Below are 21,313 nucleotides of genomic sequence, written 5' to 3' on the forward strand. Positions count from 1 at the left end.
AAGCCTGCTCAAGGACCGGGCTTAGAATGAGGACAAATGCTGGAGAAAGCTGGGATCCAGAAGAGTCAAGGAGCCTTAGTAACCGGATGTCCTTGTCCTACAGAGGATGGTTCCCAATTGTGGGTTTGGGTTGTAAGCCTCTATGTAGGTTTCAGTGGGTACACATTATTTCATTTCATATTTATTATTGGAGCAAATCCAAGTTCCTTTCATCACTTATATTCAGAAATTCTGTAGCATTTGGGGCCCTTTCATATGCAAGTGACAAAAATTTAATGCAAATTGGCTCAAGGGAGGAAAGAGGAATTGATTAGTGGAAAGTGTGGATGCGGATGTGGATGTGTGGCTTCAGATACGGCTGGATATAGGTACCGAAACAACATTTTCAGGGATCAGTTTCCAGTCTTCTCCATCTCTCGACTCTCTTCTCCATCCGGGCTTCTTCCCATCTCTGGACCTGCATGCCTCCTCACTCTTAGTAACCACAGCAGAAAGAGGGAAGCTTATTCTCAATGGTGTCACCCAAGTCCATCCCTAAAGGCCATCGCTAAAGAAACCTGGTCACAGAAGACTGTCAGCCAACAACCTTCCCAGCAGCGAGGGGAGTAAGTCCCTCGTCCATAAAGGGACTCTGGAGCACAGCCTCTGGATAGCATCTGTTTGGGTGCATGAAGCAAAGCTCACACATACACTCACACACACACACACACACACACACACATACAGCCCTTATGTTTCTCCCGTCACTTAGAACACATGCCTCATCAACATCCATTCACTCTTCTGGTTAGCTGTACACACTTCATTTGTCCTTTGGCAACCCTCACTTCCCACACCTTACTCCATGTGGTTGGGGCATATCTGGCCCAAAGCCTTGACTCCAGGGTGGGCCTGTAACCAAAGCCTGGCCAGTCAGAGCATCTCCCTCATCTCCACCCAACCCTGCCTTCATCACAGGGTGGCCTTGGGTGTGGGCATGTAACCAAGGTCATGCTGAGGAAAGTTCGTTCCTGGGGCTACTGGAGAAGTGGCTCCTTCTTTCCACTGGCACTGTTGACCTGGTGGGTGTCAGCCGGGAGCCACGGATGGCCACCTTGCCACATAGGGCATGCCTACTAAGTGTGAAGCAGAACTGAGATATGGAGAAACATGGTTTCTTCTATTCTTCCTCATGACTGTTGTTGAGATATTTTTATTGTGGTATGATTTGCTTGTGGGAACATGCACCAATTTTAATGGTGCGGCTCAATGCAATTTTACACAGGTATACACCTGCGAACCACCACCTAGACTAAGATATAGAACACTTCAGCACTCCAGAAGGTTGCCTTGTGTCTCCTTCTACGGAGAACGTGCCCAAGGATAACTGCTATTTTTGAACCTCCTACAAACAAAATCACTCGGAGCATGTGCTATTTGTGCCTGGGTCCTTCCCTCATTCGGCTATGAGATTCCTCCGTGTCGTATGTGTTGTTTTCATAATGTTTTCTTTTGCATAGTATTTCCTTGTATGACTGTGTTCTACTTTACCTGGTCTACTTTAATGGGCATTTGGGTTGTCTTTAAGTTTGGGCTATGAAAACGAAAACAACCTGCCATGGAAGTCTTGTTTATGTCTTCCAGTGGACGTAGGCATTCATCATTTCTATGGGCTTCAGGACTGACAGTGGAATTGCTTTGGACACAATACGTATTTGCTCAGTTTCAGCAGGTACCACCCAGCAATTTTGCCAAGTGTTTGTGCCAAGTTCAGCCTCGTATGAGAATCCCAGCACCCTTCACCTTGCCCACCGTTGGTCTTGTCAGTAAAACATGAATGTTGGGTGATATCACTTGAGCTCCCTGATCAAGTTGTACCCAAAACTAAATGGCCCTTGGGTTTTCTCTAGTTAGGTGAGCAAATACATCTCTTTCCCCCTTCAACCAGATGGCGCCGGGCTTCTTTATCTTAAAATTGTAAGTGTCTTGGCTCATACAACCAGTGAAACCTTCAATAAAGATTGACTCAGTCTGGGTGTTTGGGACTCCCTGGTACAGAAGGAGGATGGCTTTTTAGTGATGCTAGAAAGAGATGTCCTCATGCGTGGGAAGATGAGAGATGGGGAACCTTGAGAAGGTCACCCAACTCTGAGTACGAGATTCTAGATGAGTGGCTGCAGGGCATGGCTTGTTTCAGACTGGATTTAAGCATAAAAAGCTTTCACGGCCAAATGGAAGTTTCTCACCCAGGTCCATGTGGGCTGCCCTGGGGGTAATCCTTCAACTGAAAGGTGCAGCCTTGGCCAAGTGTAAGACATGCCAGAGAAGGAAGGGGAAACCGGTTCTCTATGGGGCGCTCTCTGTTGCGTCAGGGTCCACCAGCAAGGTCACTTGGATTGAGTCTCCTGAGGAGTGGGGAGCAGCCTGGGGACAGGCTGACAAGCTCAATTCATCAACACAACAACGTGCGAAGCCTGGAGGGGTTTGCATCGGTTGAGGCAGAGGGGATCACGAAGGGCAGCCCAGGAGACCTCTCCAGTCCTTGAGGCCCAAGGAACCAAGGAAGGGGCACAGCATTTGGCTGGCTGCTTTGAGGGACTTGAGCCTGGGCCCGCAGTGGGCTGGAGCACCTCTCTCCGCCTCCTCAAGGGCTAGCCGAAGCTTGCAAAGCCCCCCGGAGTTGTCATCTTTCAGGATCCTCAAGGCTGCCCTGTGGGCCAAGCTGGGCAGACATTACGATGCCCATTTTACAGATGGTGACACCGAGGCTCGGAGAGGACCATTAAAGCCTTCAGACTCCAGATCCAGAGCGCCATCCTCCACCAGGTAAGCTGCTGTCTTTGGGACGCTAAGCTTGGATGGGTGTCCTGGGGTAGGCCTTTTGGGCCAGTAAGCCAGGAGGGACCAGAGAGCCCCCAGTGAAGGGAAGATCGCTGGGACGCTGGGTGCATGTGAAAACTGGCACCAAGCACAGGTGCGCCACAGAGACTGACGTGGGCCTGAGCTGTCGGGAAAGAGAGACCTCACAGCAGTCAAAGGGCCAGGAACGTCCCAGCTCTGCTCCTGAAAGGACAGGGCGGGTGTCCCCGCGGGCACGTGAGGTCCCTCCCACCACTGCCCCAGTCTCGCCGGGAGCCAAGTGGAAGGATGCCAGTACCGGGAGGCTCTGAGTCACCTAGAGGTGGCCTGACTCTGAACTGAGACTGGACAACCTGGAGGTGCCCGGTGACTCATACCTCGAGGCTGGGAAGCCCGTGGGGGCAGGAGAGACCAGGTGCCTGCAGATTCCCCGGGTTTCTGAAGGGCTGGTGAACACAAGCAGGAGGGAGTGACAGTATCGGTGAGGAATGCAATCGCGGCGGCTGTGGGATGCTATAAATATTTGGTTTGAAACAGCAGAGACATTCGAGATAAAAGTTGAATAGAAATAAAAGCAGTCAGATGTTTATTATATGTTGCCATAAAATTCAAGAGCAGCCTAAAAAGGCAGATGAGGATTTGTTTAACAAATAAGAGGAGGGGAATGAAGGAGGTAAGGCCTGGTGGCGGGAGGGTGTACGTGTTCTAATTTGGACAGTGACGGAGGCAGAGTGGGAGGGACCCGTCCCACAGACCTGGAGTTGGCTGTCGTTGGGCCACTGAGAATCCTCAGTTCTCAGGGCCTCACAGAGACCTGCAAGTCCCCTGGCTCTCTGCCCTCCCTGCCCACAGGACAGGGCCAGGCCCAAGGGGAGGGGAGGGTGGGATCTTGGGGGGAGTCCTTCGAGGAAGCACAGTGCACACAGGGGCTGGTGGAGGAGGGGACAGCGCTGATGACATTATGAGGCCGAGGGCACATGATTCCAGTCTCACCGCCTCTTCCATGGCCAGTCCTCCAAAGTGTCATCGCGTGTAGAAATCACGGAATAACACAGCTGGAAGGGACCTCCGGGGACCTGTGCTCATCCAAGGACAGCAGGTTTTGTCTGTAAAGAGCCAGATAGCAAATATTTTTTTGATTTTGTGGGACACTCAGTCCCTCACACGACTACTCTGTCATCGTAGCTTGAAAACGGCCATAGATGATCATAAATGGATGTGCACGGATGGCTGTGTTCAATAAAGCTTTATTTACACGAACAGCCTGTGGGCTAGATTTGGCCTTGGCTGTACTTTGCCAACCTCTGTTCCTGTTTAATCTTCATCTTATAGACAGGGAGACTCGAGTTCAGAGAGGCAAAGAAACTTTTCCATAATATCCCAGCGAACCGGTGATGGAGATGGGGACTCAGGGCTTCCGGAAACTCGTTCATTATGATTCCTATCAAATCCAGGCAGCACGGATTTGGCCAACCCTCTATCTCAATACCAAACTGGACCTGGTTAGCGGTTAGGCTGACGGTCCCAGGGGATGGCATGGATAGACTTGTGACCTGACCAGATGTGTCCATTTCTAAAATTCAAATTGGAGACCTAGTTCTTCTGGTGAGGAAGGCTCTTGTGAGCCTGAGTCATGATTTTCCTCCCGGAAAATGGTTCCTGATTGGCAGCTTCGGGGGAAATATTTTTAGAAGAAATTACGTAAAGAGAATTATAGAAGGTTGATTGGTGGCCCCCAAAAGATGCGTCCATGTCCCAGAAGCTGTGGACGTGATCTTATTTGGAAAAAGGGTCTTTGCAGATAGAACTAAGTTCAGGGTCTCGAGATGAAGCCATCTCACACTATCCAAGTGGGTCTTAAATCCAGTGACACCGTCTTATACAAGACAGAGGGAGAGAAGGCATACAGGCAGAAGAGATAAAGGCCTTGTGAAGATAGAGGCAGAGTCCCGTGTTGCAGCCACAAGCCAAGGGATACCTGGGCCACCAGTGCGGAAGAGGCAGGAAAGGGAGGAAAGGGCTCCCTCCCTAGACCCTTTGCGGGGAACACAGCCACACAGCTGCCTTGATTTCAGACTTCTGGCCTCCTGACCTGTGAGAGAATACATTTCTGTTGCTTAAAGACACCAGGTTGGAGGCGATTTGTTATGGCAGCCACAGGAAACTAATACAGGAATTTCCTCTTGAAACCTACATTTGGCAAAGAAAGGGCCAAAAGCACAGGGGCAGGAGGGCAAAGCTTCGAGAGCAAGCGGCTGAGGCTTTTTGAAAATAAACAATAAGCAAGGGCATCTGGTGGTCCAGCCAGGCCAAGGAAGCCGAAGCAGCTTCTCCTCCCTCTCTGATGGGAGGAGAGCTGTTGAGTGTCTCTGTCCAGAAAGTGTTGTGTCTGCAAATGGAGGTTCTCCCCCGGGGCCTCAGGTGGAGGTCAAGGACAAAGGAGGGCCTGCATTGTGCCTCTTCCAGAATCTGCAGGCCCTTCAGTTCCAGAGAGAAGAATGCAAAGCCATGCATTGAATCCTGGGGGGCTGGGGGGGGGTCACGGCTTGTCGGCTCCCACACTCCAGAACTGGTCCACAGCCTGCAGGGCGTCAGGTCCAGCCACGTGGCTGTCTGGGCTCAAAACAGTATTCACCGTCAAGTGCAGGACTCTGGACTGTGGTCACGTGTCTATGGCAAGAGATTCTGAAACTCCCTGGGGGAGAGAAGAGGGGAAGGGGCAGGGGAGGGGCGAGGAGAGGGGAGTGGAGATCAGAGACTCTGTGCATGCCTACGGAGGCTGGAAACACCAGGAGAGCCAGTGAAAAATGTCGCCAAAGCCTGTACTCAGCATCTACAGAGCCACTGCCTCCCCTTGGCCCAGGTCATGTCTCCCAATGCTCCACCCCTTCTCTTCCCGCCCCATTTCCCCTGCTTCTTTCCCACCGCATCCGTCCCGTGGGAATGCCTCTTTACTCAACAGCAGATTAGAAGCTCCTGGGAGCAAGATTCAAGACACAATTACATTTCTGTCCCCCACCACACAGTGGAAGTGGGACACGTAGAGCCCGGATTCACATTTCAGTCATTCATGCACCAATGGTTACTGGCGCAACTTCAGCCCAAACTGCACTCTGGGGCTGGGGGACGGGGGGGAGGCAAGAGAGCCCCCTGCCCTCGAGGAGCTTATGGAAACACAACGGTAGCAATTGCCAGTTTCAATGATACAAGTGCAAGGAAGCAAGTGCAGGAGAATGTAGTAGGCAGGCGAGCGGGCTGGGGGCGGGAGACACGGTGTCTTTGGAGAAGCGGCACGTACCCTGAGACCTGAAGTTGTGTAAAGGGTGCCCTGTGGGTTTAGATTTTCATGAACTCCTTTTGAGCTGACCTGGGGGGGCATTTACCCCCAGCGTTCCAAGCCACACCCAGTGCTGGCTGTGCCTTCTAGGATTTTCACCACCCCCCAAAAGGAAAGCCCAAGATTTGCTCCCCTAACTGGGAGGGAGAGTTCTCCCAGCCTGGAACAATCCCTAGGGGGCCTTACCACCACAGGGAGGTCAGTGCCGCAGGTGCATGGCTGATGGTCTTTGTGGCAGAGTATCTTCACCCCTTTCCGGCAGTGGCCGCGCATGGGACGTTTACAGCATTTTGAACGTGAACGAAAATAGGTGATGAAACGGCGGGCAAATATTTACAAAGCACATGGGTGGAAGCAAATGTGCCGCGTGTGGAGCGGTAACGAAGGGAACTGGCCACCGGACCCGGATTCAAGTCTGGGTGTTGAGGCTAATTCGCGGTGTATATCCGAGCAAAATACTTGAACTTCTCCGCCCTCCATGTCGTCACACACCAAATGGGCGCAGAAATCATTAGTTTACTGGGTCCTCGTAACAAATCGAGGAGGGAACACAGGTAACTGTACTGACGGGAGATGATAACAACCGCGGAAGGCCCAGTGGCTACAGTCCAGGGCTCTGTCTCAATGTTCTGTGTGTTTGCTCGTTTCGTTCCTCCAGCAAGCCTGGGGGCATTATTGCTGTCCTACAGACCAGGCACCCGGAGATGAAGTTACTTGTCCAAGGTCACAGGGCCCGCATGTGGCTCAGTCGAGATCTGAGGTTATATCTCCGGTGCTGGCACCTGTGTTCTTAACCACCATGGCCACTGCCCCTTGATCCAGGCACTTACCAAGAGCCCGGCCGATGCCCGCTGAATCTGAACCCGGGGGATTTGGGTGGGTAGGAATGAAGCTGCCGAAGAGAGGCCCCTCCATCTCGGATAAGGCAGGCCCCCCCACACCATCTGAACTCCGGCGGATTAATGGAGAGCTGGTCATGCGTGCAGGGGTGCAGGGGCGCGGGAGGAAAGAGAGGAGAGGAGAGGAGAGAAGGACAGCAGGGGCTGTAACCCCCAACCTCTAGCTAGGAGTTACCGGTGGCGGGCAGAATCCAGCTGAATGACAAGTGGCCTGGGCTGGCTTCTCAGTTCCTGCCGCCCGCCCGCCCGGAGGCCCCTCCGGAGCCCCGTGTTCCCAGAGCACCGCAGTGGGGAAGCGCTGAGAAATCACAAAGCTGTCACCAAGAAATGTCTGTGGGTCTGGGGTCAAGAGAGTGGAGAGAGGCCCACCTCAAAGGGTGACTGACAGGAGACACTGCCCGGGCGGGAGACTGGCATTCAGGGGGGGTGGCGGGGGGCAGTCAGGGTGGGGGAGCCTGGAGGAGGGAGGTGGGGACGGAGAGAGGAGGGCCGTGGACCAACAGCTGGGGACACAGCTCCTGGAGGCACAACAGGAAGGAGAGCTGGCCAGAGAGGGTATTAATTGTAGGAGCAGTCTCATGCACAGCCAACGGCTCGAACCCCGAAAGTGCCACACGGTACGTTCTGGAGACGGTCCCCAGCGGCCACGCGCCCTCCTGCGGCAGCCCCCCTCTGGCGGGCTGGTCAGCTGCCACGCCGGCACAGAAACATTAAAGACATACCCTGAGCAGTAGTTTTAATTTTCCTGTGTCGTACCGGAGCTCAGCTACAACTACGGGGACCCGCGTCTGGTGATGAGGAACATACCTAGCCCACGTGTGTCATCGGCAAAGCTGGGGCACCCTTCCTTGGGCACTGAGTCACCCGGGCTGCGAGAAGTTTTCCCTATAATCAAAAGATGCTTTCTTCCATGTAGAAAACGGATACGACACAAACGTGACATTTAAGGAGAAAACACCTTTTTCCCTTCGGATAGATTAATTAATTCAGATAAGGGGTCTGATTCAAGTATCTAACAGATTGCTCATAAATCAGACTTCCGTGGGAAGCTTGTGAGTTTGAAGCCATCTCAAACACTTCTCTAGGGGGGCTCTGAGGAAATCCAGGAATACATGCCGGGTTGGGGTCAAGGCTCACCCTCAACACAGGCTGAGCCTGGTGACTTTCCTTCTTACGCATCGATCACGGCTCACCTGCGTTGATTGAGCATCAGCCCCACTCACTTGCCCGCCCCCACCCCCCCCAGGATCTCCGTGGGCTCCCCTCCATACAGAAACAGCCAGAATGAGGTCTTGAATCTGCAGGGCCCTGTTAGGGTCACATTTGCTACCCGAGCCAGCTGTTCCGCTGTGTCATCTGAGTCCCCGGAGTCCCCTTTGGAGCAATTGTTGACCAGAGGACTGGCTTCTACTCGATTCTTAGGGGTGTGCAGGGCCCCAAGCCCAGTCACTCGATGGGGCTGTGATTGCCGGGTCCATGTGGAGAACAGAAGGCGAAATGGAGGGCACAAGGCCACAGGGAGAACTGCCTGGTCTCTTGCTCCCTCCCCAGCTGGTTTGGAGACAAGTTTGTCTCACGATCTCCAAAGAATCATTTCTGCTCTTTCTTCAGGGGTACCAGGTGAAGTTTTAGGGATGTCACTGGCTTCTTTGCAGAGCCATATTTATGAATTATTTTTCACAGTCTAAGCAAAGCGAACCCATTCTCACAACAAACAACCACAACTTAAACTCCAGTTCAAAGTAATACCAAATCCTACGTGGAATCTCATGAAACTTCCCATAGTGAACTTTTCTTTTCTTTCTTCTGGAAGTATGATCCACATGTAACCTTATCTTAGTTTCCAGTATACAGGATAATGATTTGATATTTGTGTATATAAATCGCTTCTCGGCCTTTTGGCTAAGATCAAGTGTAGTATCTGTTCTTATCAGTTTAATATTTGTGTATATTGTGAAATAATCACCATAGGTTCTGTAACATCCCTCGCCATACAGAGTCACAAAACCTTTTTTTTCTAATGCTGAGGACTTTAAGATTGACTCTTAGCACCTTTCAAATATACAGTACAGTATTATTAACTGTAGTCACCACATTGCACATCAAATCCCGTGACTTCTTTTTTTTTTTTATCACTGGACATCTGTACCCTTTGACCCCCTTCATCGATTTCACCTGCCCTCCACCCCAGCTCCCACCTCCGACAGCCACCAAGCTCCTCTCTGTGTCGATGAGCCTGGTTTTTGTTTTGTTGTTTTTAGATTCCCTGTATAAGTGAGATCGTGTGGTATTTGCCTTTCTCTGTCTGACGTATTTCACTTAGCGTAATGCCCTCAAGGTCTCTCCATGTTGATGCAAAGGGCAGGATTTTGCTGTTATTTTTTATGGCTGAGTACTATTCCATTGTATATGTAAACCACATTTGCTTTATTCATTCATCCATCAGGGGACATTTAGGTTGCTCCCATGTCCTGGCTATTGTGCATAATGCTGATATAGATATGGGGTTTCAGTGCACTTTCTTTTTTTATTTTGAGAGAGAGAGAGAGAGAGGGAGAATCTTAAACAACCTTCACGCTCAGCATAGATCCCAATTTGGGACTCGATCCCATGACCCTGGTATCATGACCTGAGCTGACATCAGGAATTGGAGGCTCAACCTACAGAGCCTCCCAGGCGCCCCATCAGTGTACTTTCTTACATGGTTCCCTCTTACAGAAGTCACCTATCAGTGTTCAGCTATGACTTCCTCTGACCAGTACTTTCCCCTTCCGGGATCCCCTGAACTCTTATGCTGCCCACGGAAGCTGCCACGACAGGCCCATGGGATGCATACCCTGGCCACAGTTTATTGGTTCAGGGAGGGACACATGACCAAGCTGGGCCAATCAGATGCTTCTTTGAGAATCTTAGAAATAAGATTAGTTGTTAGGCTGTACAATTTAGAAACTGCTGGTGATGTGTTGTGTTTTGACTACAGGGAAAAGTTAACTGGCAAAAACAGGAAGGGGCACTAGGAAGGGACCTGCAGAGATGGGAGCAGAGAGAGACAGAGGATCTTAATAGAGGTGGAAGCTCTGGTTCCAGTTATTCTTGAAGGCCAGTTGGATTCTAGTGTTCTAGATCTAGATCTAGATCTTGGATCTAGTTCACTGAGATATGCTAATGTTCGTATATACCACCCTTTCCTTTCTTACCCTCATTTGAATTGGATTTCTGTCACTTACAGGCAAAAAAATAGCTTCGATCCCTGAGAAACTCTGATGGCCTGGCCACGTCGTCTCAAGCTGGGGTTTGCTCCTCTCCTCGCCTCCTGCTCACTGACATCTGGAGAATGTTAGAGCCAGAGAAAAGAATGATGAAGGCACCCTGAAGGATGCTGGACTCTTCAAGGCCACGAGATAGCTCTGGTCACACTTCTAAATAATGAGAGAGCCTTAAACGACACTCATGCTTCCTGAGCCCCAACCTAGCATTGCCTCTCCTGCCAAGGGGAGCGTGAGGGAGGGGTGCCCTGCGCTTAGACGCTTGGCCAGGGACGTGGGGAGGGCGGGGTCATGGCACGAGAAAGCCCTTAGGGCTTTGGCTGTCATCAGGAAAGACAGAGCCATTTCTGCCCACAGTTTAAGGTTCTGAACTTTGGGTGCCGTGACAGAGCGTTTCCTCTACGCATATGATGAACAGGTATTTGAGAATCAGAGCAATAAATGTCGTGTGTTGTCCTGTACCTGAAGAACTGACAAGGCTGCCTTCCTCTCAACCACACCCCACATTGGCCGGACCACCCACCTAGTCTCAGTGCAAAGCTGAGTCTCCCCCACATGCTGGTGGCCGCTGTTCCCTGCGTGGCTGCAGGCCCCGCGGAGTGGTCCCGATGCTAGCCATCGCCCTCGGGACTTGCTTCAACACCCAAGTCACTGGCTGGGAAGGAAACAAAAGCCTCGCTTGAAGTCTCGTCGGCCTGTTTTCCCTGGAAATCTGTCCCACAATGCCTCTGTGAGAGGACCAGCCGCCAGGTCGACTAGCCCCGACCGGACAACTGTCAGATTGGTTGAAGGACATTAGAGGGAAGTCGATCGTGTGTCAACGCTCCTCAGCGCCCACTCACATCGGGGAAGTGATACAGCTGTCACTGTGGCCGACGAGGCAGCTGGCAGGACAGGCCACATTCACCAGCCCAGTTGTCCAATTAGATGCAAGGGCCCGACCCTCAGGTGTGCACAAGGCAGGGAGTGAGGGCCAAGGAGGGCACCAATCACACCGTCTCGGCAGCCTTCTGAGGGTCTTGGGCTGCATCAGAGCCTGCCCGTGGGCGCTACGTGGATCAGGGAAAGCCAACCCACTCCCATCTGCCCATCTTTACCTCCTTTCCCCCTTCTCTGCGTCCTGCCAGCCTCCCTCCCTCCCTCCCTCCCTCCCTCCCTCTTGGGGTGGATTATGTAACAAAAATATCAGAAGGGTACCTAGAACTCAGGGCGGAATAGATGAGGTTTGATTAAACACGGAAATAAAAGCCAAGCTACAGTAAAGAACTCTTAATTGCTTTGTTCCAAATGCTTTAAAGAACACTACTAGTGTGATGTTTGATTCAGTAACATCATCGACTTGGAAACACTGTTCAGTGTAATAATATGGGAAAGCGTTGTCGACAGCCTTGCTCTTCTGATGGAAATGAAATCCTTCTCCTTAAAAAAAAAAATACATATATATAAAAACACATGTTTTCTTTGAGTCGGAAGCTGAGCCCTGATCTGGGGTATTTTTGTAGAAACAATAGCATTACTCAGGAGGTGAGTTCACGGCGGGGACGGGGGTTTAGCTGGATCGTACCTTTGAGGGCTCTTGCCAGGGCCCTGGCTGCTTCTCTAAGAATCAGGTAGGTTGGTAGATACAGCATGATAATTAAAACGCCCTGGGGGACCTTCCTCTGTCTTTGCTCAGAGGCCTCTCGAAATAGACATAAGGAAACCTATCATTTTCATCATGCTTTGAGCTTGCTAAAGACTTTCCAACCCCTTAACTCTTTTTCTTCCCCACTGTAACCCTGTAGGGGGACCGCGCTCTCTCCCATTTCATAAGGAAAGAGAATGAGACCCCAACAGGAGGATGCCTTTCTGAAGCACGTGCAGCCAGTAAGTGCTGGCAGATAGACTTGAACTCCGAACTCTTGATTCCAAGTTTACTGGTGTTAATCCCGGAAGAATTCCAAAACGTTGAGCTAGGCTTTATTTTATTTATTTATTTTTCAACGTTTTTTATTTATTTTTGGGACAGAGAGAGAGACAGAGCATGAACGGGGGAGGGGCAGAGAGAGAGGGAGACACAGAATCGGAAACAGGCTCCAGGCTCCGAGCCATCAGCCCAGAGCCCGACGCGGGGCTCGAACTCACGGACCGCGAGATCGTGACCTGGCTGAAGTCGGACGCTTAACCGACTGCGCCACCCAGGCGCCCCTGAGCTAGGCTTTAAAGAAGCGTTCTAGCTTCCACTCATCTCCTTGATTTTTGTTTGCTTGTTTCTGACTGTGGCCCCACCCCCCATCTCACACCCCCACCCCCACCCCACCCCCTCCCACCCTCAGCAGCTGTGTGATTGAAGTAGTTGAGAGCCCCAAAGTAATAGCCCCTACAGAACGCTACCCAAAGACCTTACCCAAATACCCCTGGGGCCTGGGGTAGAGGTGGGGGAAGAGGTTTTCCTAAGCTAGTCCTTATAGATGCTTCTTAGGAGATCTCATTTCAGGTGTTCTGGATAGGAAACCCTATGTCTTTGTTGGGGAAACCCTAAATCTCCACCACAACTGTGGACCACGTTAGGCTTGGGATCCTGTCTCAACTGCCAGACGCGGAGGTACAAGAATGGGGTTCTTAGCTTCGGTTTCTGAAGACCATAGGCTGCAAACCCATCATATAGCTGAATTTCCACTTCAATTAGATAATAATCAAGCCTTTAGCCCTTTACTCCCTTATGCACACCCTTCTCCAGCCAAGAAGGGTCATGTGTTTTCCCCTTCCTCATTTTCACCTCCAGGACTTTGCTCTTGGGGAATTCTTCCGGAAGATCTGTCTTTCCTAGCTATTATACCTGTTATTCCCTCCACCCCACCTTCCGTCCAGCTCAAACCACCTCTCCTTTCTGGACTTCCATAACACTTAATTTATGCTTCCCTTCTGGTAATTTCCACCTTTTCCCTAAGGCCACCACTATCCACCGAAGGCAAGTTCTATCTTTGGCTCGTAACAGTGAATTACACCAAGTTCCAGATTTATATATTACCGATGGCTACTTACTGGTAACCCATTAGGAGGGTTATTGAGGGTTAATATAATTAGGGGCTTATAAATGGATATTAGTAAACGTACTGCAGTTTGTGGAGGACTTTTCTTTCACATCTGGCTGGCAGCACGGCAGAGTGCCCCCCTTCCCCATGGAGCGCACTCTGCGACTTTCCAGAAGGACACTCCATGACCAGTCTCTTGATTTGATCATAACGCTCAAAGTCTGCCAATATTGCTTTTATCCTTTATAAATTATCTTAAACTCTGTTTTATCATTAGTTTGCTATAGATTGGTGCCCTACCACACAGTACATAGAAGTGTGTGTTCCACTCATGGCGTTATGGACCTCTAAATTAAAATTTTTTCTTTAAGTCGAAGACATTCTGCCTTGTGGTTTCAATATGAATCATCCTGCCCCCCCCAATGCTAAAACCGATTTATACATGCTCCCAAAACTGTTGTGCTTGTATAGTCATGCTTCATGGGTGATGGTCTGCCTGTGAATTTGTTCTGTTTTTAAATGGCTTGCAACATATTATCAAGGTAAATGTAATAAAATTGCTGGGCTAGTGTTTAGTTTATGAGGCATTGTTTTGTAAAATAAAACCAAGTGCCTATATGCTCATATTCATCGCTTATAGAGTAAACAACACACAATTTATGCGCGTTGCTACCCACCTGCTTATATTGTGACTCTCCAATTGTTTGTTATCGCCAGGTCTTTCCCCACAGAAAAATGTCAGTGGCTGAGGTGAGCGGATGGTTGCGTCGAAATGAGCAACGCTCAGAGAATTTTGAGAAAGCCACCTTCCACTTGGTCGCGGCCGATCTCCCTGTTTAGCAATGACCTCCTTGCCCCCTTAGCGAGGTGTCTGGTGGAGACATCTCCCCATCCCAGCCTTTCCTCCAGAGCCTGCATCGCTTTGCAAATCTTCACCTCAAGATCGATAGGAAGCGAATGAATAAGCCACATGCACAGGGACCACCCACAATGTCAGAAATCCAACCATGAAAATAGTCATAAGCGTAGCCTGTGTTTATCTGGCACTTTCCTTCCTGAGAACTCGCAGAAGTGTTTCACTTCTTTATCTCACGTCACCTCGCTCACTCCTACCTGGGGGATTGAATGTGGAGTCCTCCCTCTTTGGGAGGCTGTCTTTAAAAAGCCCTCCCTCAGCGGCTCTCCGGTTTAGAAACAGCTCAGCTTAGGACAGGTCAGGCTTCTGTTCCGGGGGCAGCTTGGAGCCCACCCTCATCAGGACCCATGGATGCAGTCCCTAATGATAGAGAAACACAGGCAAAAATCAAGGGTAGAAATGCAAACAAGTAAAAATGAGAGACAGAGGGAGAGAGAAAGGGAGAGAGAGAAAGGAATTCTGTCGTGCCAGCAGGATCTCTCGAAAGAAGAATGGGGAAAAGAAAGATTCCTAGGCATTAAGAATGCTTAATTGGCTTAATTTACTTGCTGTTACTCTAAAATATGCCCGTGCTGGCCTTGACACCGCTTCTTGATGTCCCGCCTGGACCTTGCATCAAATGCATCTCACAAACAGGGGGGCTGTATTTTAAAGTGATGGTTGGAAAAATTAACTGTTCTCCTTTTGCCCTTTCAACTCCCAGATGGAAAATCCCACCCTGATTAGCCGATTGATTTACTCAAAATACAAACACGCACTTCCACTCTTCTTGCCCCTTCACTCAACTTCTGCTGAGGGAGGAGAGCTGGTAGATCTCGAATCTGGGTTTCCTTCTTCCCCCGGGGGTCCTCCCCAGGTGAAGGAGGTGCTTGGCTGCCCAGAGGGCAGCGTCCTCTGGGATGCTCAGTATCAATCAGGAGAACGTCCCGGCTTTCTTTAACACCTGGACGCGTGTCTCTGTCCTCCCCTCCTCCCAAGGGCCGTGCTTCTCGTCTAGCAGATGCATCCGTTCTGGGGAGCTGCACTGAGCAGGCACGGGCGTGCAGGTGGTCGACAGCATGCTCAGAGGCGGGCGGGGACGCCTCGTTCACACCAGCATCCGAGGAGGTGGACTGGGGGGTGAAGGACGGAATATCTGGCCGCTGGAGAAGTGCTTGGCCTTGAGTGTCTTTAGATGCCCTCCACATCAGTGTCTGGTTTATGAGCTCTCGTGTTCTGGGTTCCACTGGGGTCTCGAATTCCAGCATGGGAGACCAACAAAATGAGACTGAACCCTCAGCCTTGGAGGTGGCGGGAGAGCCCCGGGAAGGGTCTGGAGACCTGGTTCTTGTCAGTCTCAGCTCTCTGTGGACTTGCCCTGTGGCCTCTGCCAGCACCTCCCTTGGCTGGACTCCAGCGGGCTTGAGCTGTGAGACACAGGGCTCTCCCCGGCGCTGGTCTGGGCCACCTGCCTTCTTCCGGGTGCTCCCCACGCATCCTGTCCTCCTAACTGTCCTCCTGCTGTCTCCAGAGAGTGGGCGCCCCCGAAGAGACAGTGTCAGGGGAACGATGACACTTACGACATCCTCTTCTCTCGGAGGGTCTCCCTGTGACCCTCCCTATTCTCCCCCTTATCTTGTCCACAAGACAGGCAATGTGTTCACTTTAAGGGATGTGTGCGTATGTAATATTTTTTGTTTGTTTAAACGAATGTATGTATACTGTTATGTATTATTTTTAGATTTTTTTAATGTTTATTTTTGAGAGAGAGAGAGAGAGAAAGAGAGAGACAGACCATGAGTGGGGGAGGGACAGAGAGAGAGGGAGGCACAGAATCCGAAGCAGGCTCCAGACTCCGAGCTGTCAGCACAGAGCCCGACGCGGGGCTCGAACTCAGAAACCGCGAGATCATGACCTGAGCCGAAGTCGGATGCTCAACCGACCGGGCCACCCAGGTGCTCCATGTATACAATGTTACCTTATTTTTGGCTTGTACCCCTAGCATCATGCACAATCCTGCCCGCAGCCTGGGGAGGTGTACGAGAGGCACTACCCCATAGTATGGCTGTGTTGCGGCTTTCTGTGATTTAGGGGTCCTGTGCTCCGACGCTCTGGCCGTTGGGACAGATGGCAACAACCTGGACAACGGGCTCTGGTCCTGGGCACCACCAAAACGAGCGGCTGTCATGGGGGTGGGGCGGCAGCAGAGTGAGGCCAGCGAGGTGCCAGACGGCAACGGTCGAGAGGGCTGAACCCCCCTCTGCTGAACCCCGCATTTGCAAGACCCTGAGAGTGAGGGCTTCCTGAGCTTTTTGTGCTGGCCACCCTGGCTTGCCTCTCCTGGTCCTGGCCCTGCTCCCTAAACCCTCTGAGAGGGGACTCGACTCCCCGCCCTGGCCCCCACACTTCCCTTCCCGGCACTTGCCCCAACTGGAGGTGGGGATTTTCTCCTGCCAAGACATGCGTCCTGGTCTTCCCCACTGGCCTCTGGGCCCCATGCAGCCCGGGGTCAGGTCTGCTCTGTTCTGCACCTGTTCCCCCCGAAGCGCGGCCCAGGGTGGGGGTGGGGTGGTGTTCCCCGCAGCTCAGCCCGCTCTGTGCCCCCAGCCTGCCTGCGTTATGTTCATGGGCAGGGTGGCAATAAATATTAGAATTAAATAAACCAAAGATGGCTGGCGAGGGCTCTGTTAGCTGTCTTTACGGCTTCCGCCGCAGCTGAATGACAGCTCAGCCCCGGAGCCGGCCGTCTCCTCTCTCGCCAAGGAAATTCAGCCTTGGGAAAGGTGAACATCAGCCGACTCCTGAGCTGTGATGGTCGGGCGCCAGTCAGTAAATCAGTCAGGTTTTAATTACTGGACGGATGACAGGGTACGGTGACAGGTTGCAGTCCACAGGAGAGCATTCCTTCAAAGCCGCTTTAAGAAGCGAGAGCATGTCGAGAGGAGGACGCAGGTGAGCCCGTGGGAGCCCCAGCTCGAGGAGGGCGGGCGCCTGTCTCCTCTTGTTGCCCACTTCCCGCCCCCCCGTGGGGGCGGCGGCTGGGTGGGGGGTGGGGGGGTGACTGCTGGCCCAGGAGGGAAGTTGGCCACCGGTCCCCCCCACCGCATTCAGATCGGCCCTTCCCCTTCTTGCCTTTCAGGCCCGTGATTTTTAATAGGTTCCTACAGCTCTTTGCCTGAGCAGCTGTTTCGTGCCAAGAAAGCCACGGCAGATTTGTGACGTGGCAAACCCTGCTAATTAGTTAGATGAAGTCGCCTTTCTGACAGTGGCCTTGGCGTCGAGGAAGGCAACTTACCTTAAAGGGACCGCACCGGGGTGGGGCGTCTCTCCCATCGCCTTCCTCAAGCTCTCCTATCCTTGTTACTGACTCCGTGATAATCACCCTTCCTGGGAAATCCCACCCCAGAGCTGTTCATTCCGGGCCTGGCACCCAGTAGCAAGTTTCCCGCTCCTTCTGATCGCCCCGGAGACCCCGCGATCTTCACGGGGAATGCTGGGCCTCCAGGGACCAGGGACGCGGTAGCTGAGTTCGGGAGGCGTGAGCCCAGTATTTCACCTGGCGTGGAGCAGGGACAACCTCGGAGCAGCTCTAGGGACGCGGCCTAAGGGCCAGGACCACTTCCTGGTGAACCTGATGGAAATCATCCCCCCCCCCCCACCGCCCCATGAGGTAGATGATGTCCTATCTCCTCTTCCACCTCATCACTTCCCTTGAGAGATTATAAGGCCCCCCAGGGACCTGCTGCTATAACTTCCTCAACTTGCCAATAAGAAAATGGGGACCAGAGAAGGGCAGCGAGGCCCCCAAGTTCACCCAGCTAGATGAGGCAGAGTGATGGGTTCCCCGACCCCCGTTTCACTCAGTCCTATCTAGTCCCGTGTTAGTGATCTATCCCAATTATGCTTTGTAACAAAACAGCCCTCACGCCTCGATGGCTCGAAACAGCAAACACGCATTTCTCACTCTGGGCCCAAGGGTTGGATGTGGCACCTGCTACAGGCTGCACGCCAGCTTTGGGTCTCTCCGTGTGTCTTTCACGCCAGGTCCCAGGCTGAAGGGACAGTGGCTCCCTGGGGCACGCTTCTCTCATGGCCGACCGCAGGAGTGGGAGAGGCCAAGTCACATGGTCCGAACACATACAGAGCCTGTGGTCACATCACCTGCAAGCAACGTTCATTGGCCAAAGCAATCACGTGGCCACGTCCCCAGGTAAGAGGTCACCCACTCTACCCGGGAGCATGGCAAAGTCAAAGTCACATCACAGAAGGTGCAGATATAAAATCTCAGAATGGGAAACAAAAACGTGAGCTCTCACGTGTTTATCATTCCCACCACACCCGAGGGAGATGGCCAAAAGGCAAACTAGACAAAATGGCTTCTTCTCTCCTTAAAACATCAGTAGCTCCCTGTTGCCTCTGGCATAATCTTTAAACTCCTTAGTTGGGAGCCCCGTCAGTTGGCCCCATCTGTGTTTTTAGCCCTGCTTCACCATTCCCTGAATACTTCCTAAGTTGTACAAAGTCTGACCTAGAAAGCCCTTGATTGACCTCCTCTTTCCCAGCTCAGAGACAATCAGAGCCGTGGTTCCTTCTGGAAGCTGCTCTGACGGAGGCCCACAGCATCCCGAGTGCTCAAGGCTGTGGGTTCATTGGCTGAGTTGATTGTTTACCAGGGATCAGATGAGTTTGTCCTCAAACCCGCTTACACCTGGTTTACTTGTAATTATCCCCACGCAATTTAATAAATTGTGTAAACTGATTAAACGGGAACGAAAAAATAGATTTTTTTGCCCTATGAAAACTAACTCGAATACTTTGGAAAGACTCAACAGATATGGATTCCTGATAAAAATTCCCGTTAGAGAGAATATCGTATTCACCTGAGGACAGAAATCATGAAGGTAAGAGATGCTGCGCCTCACTGGCTGTGAAAGTTTCTCTACTTTGCAGAGCCCGAAGCCAGAAGTTGTGACGGCATGTCCGGAGGACTGCGTGTGCAAGACTGATGGCATAGGACCCACTCACAGCCCCTTCCCCAGAGGCTCTGCATCAAAAGATCCGGGTTCTCCATTTTTACATCCTTTTACGCAAACATCCCCATTTCGGTCCCAGCTCACAGAGGGAGACCGGCTAACTGCATGAGCAGTGGGGAGTGGGGATCTACAGCATTAACGGGAGCAGGGCCCATGTGGCCATCAAAGTGTTACGCACTGGAGAGCCCCTTCAGGACCCAGAAATGGTGAGATCCGCCCTGGTCTTGGGGCATGTGCACGTGGACAGTGGGCTCGCTTTCTCCCTCCAGCTGTGGTCCCGGCTCACCACACTGTCCCCAAAGCACCAGTCACAGATGGGCTCTGCCTCATGCGCTTACCCAGAAATCCTGCCTCGGCCTTAGGGAAGCCCCGCCTTGGTCCCCTCCGTGGGGTGCCCCATGACCCTGCATGGGAACCGGCACGTGATAAACACATTTTCCATCAAGGATACCATCCCACGTCTGCAAATGAATTCCTCCCCCCCAGGGGGCGGGGAGTCCTGCCACGCACTTGAACTCCGATTTCTTTTTAGCACTTTACACCCAGCTTCAAAAATTACTTTAATACCTAGACTTCTGTTGGGAAAATGTTGTAATGGAAATACAGTATTTTCCAAGGATTAAACAAAACAACCTACGGTGAATGGGCGGTGGGGGGGGGGGGTTCTCCCTGGTCTCTGCACAATTGTAAATATAATTTTTAATGAAATAAGGTATAATACAAATGATTATTTATGCCTCCTTCCCCTATTCCGAGCAGAGAAAAACCTACCCAGTGTTTCTGCTTTTCTCATTTCCTAATTCCTAAAGTAATTTAACAAAAACAAACAAGTAAACTGGAGGGAATGGTAAAATAATCGGTAACTCTCGAAAGAGAACAGCAGTTTTTCAGCTTTCAGATGAATTCATTTTGTTCAATGCAGATGTGTTAAATCTATTCATATCCACATATTCGAGATGAGTTATTTTACTACATTGTTGTGCTGTATAAAATGAGTTATTTTGGTGAATTAAATGCTGGGGTGTAATTTTCAAAGGAAACAGAGATTTGTAAATGCGGCACAATTTATGTCAGTGTTCCAATGTGATTATTAAATATTACAGGAAATACGTCTCATAATCTTTACCTTTTTCCTTTTGTCTTTTTTTACGCTTATGTAAGTTGCAGTGCCCGCGGATGTTGCAACTCGGAAACTATCAGAGGAAAATACACCTGCTGCCATTCATTCAATTGCACGTCCCCTCAGAGGACACAGACATTCTCTTTTGCCGATCACCCTGGGAGTAATTCCCGTGAGCGCCCAACTGGCCTCGCACAGCCCTTTACAAACCACAGGGAGACTGGGCGGAGACACAGTTAAGACCCACGGAAGGAGCAAATCCCACGGAGTGTTCCATTTGCCAAAATAGTGGCTCGGAAAAAGTTAAATTAGTTGACCAGTGTATTCGGTAGGGATTTATCGAGTGTTCCTTGACTTCTCAAACACTTTGCCTGCCGTTGCACATCAGCTCCGTGACTCTAGGGCCAGGAAGAAAATATATGGAGACATTCCTTGTCTTTTGGGTCCGTGGCCAATGCCACTGAGCCAGCGAAGGTGACCTCCCCCACTCAGCCCACACATGGTCACAGTCCCTCCTGGATCCAGCTGTCCAGGCCACTCTTACGGATCCATCTCGAGTGTCATGCAAATTGGTATCGTTTTTGTTAGCCCCTGTCCTGAGCAAGCTCAGTGTGATCAGGCTATATTGCAGAAAGTCCTCCTCTTCGTCTCGAATCTCGAAGTTCTTAAACTCCGGCCGCTGCTCAGAATGGGTGCGCTCCCGCTGGGTCAGTTGTAGAAGTCAGAAAATACACCCCACCTTGCTCCTCTTGATTGTGTGAGGGCAAAACCACGAGTATCAGGGAGAAAGAAGAATGGAGGCCAAACCCCCTGTGGGGAAGGAAAGCCGCCGTGCCAGGCTCACGGGCCGCCACCTTGTAGGATGCACAGGCTTTGCCCTGATGGGAGCGAGTCTGAACGCTCATGAGGTT

At 51.4% G+C, this 21,313-nt stretch overlaps 1 pseudogene; it reads left to right on the forward strand.

Annotated features, from left to right (window-relative positions):
• The first annotated feature begins 8,956 nt into the window (after positions 1 to 8,956).
• LOC125916207 (uncharacterized) lies at positions 8,957 to 9,087 on the forward strand (annotated as a pseudogene).
• Positions 9,088 to 21,313: the final 12,226 nt, after the last annotated feature.

This window comes from Panthera uncia (assembly GCF_023721935.1).
Source record: "Panthera uncia isolate 11264 chromosome E2 unlocalized genomic scaffold, Puncia_PCG_1.0 HiC_scaffold_19, whole genome shotgun sequence".
In the NCBI taxonomy this organism is placed as follows: domain Eukaryota; kingdom Metazoa; phylum Chordata; class Mammalia; order Carnivora; family Felidae; genus Panthera; species Panthera uncia.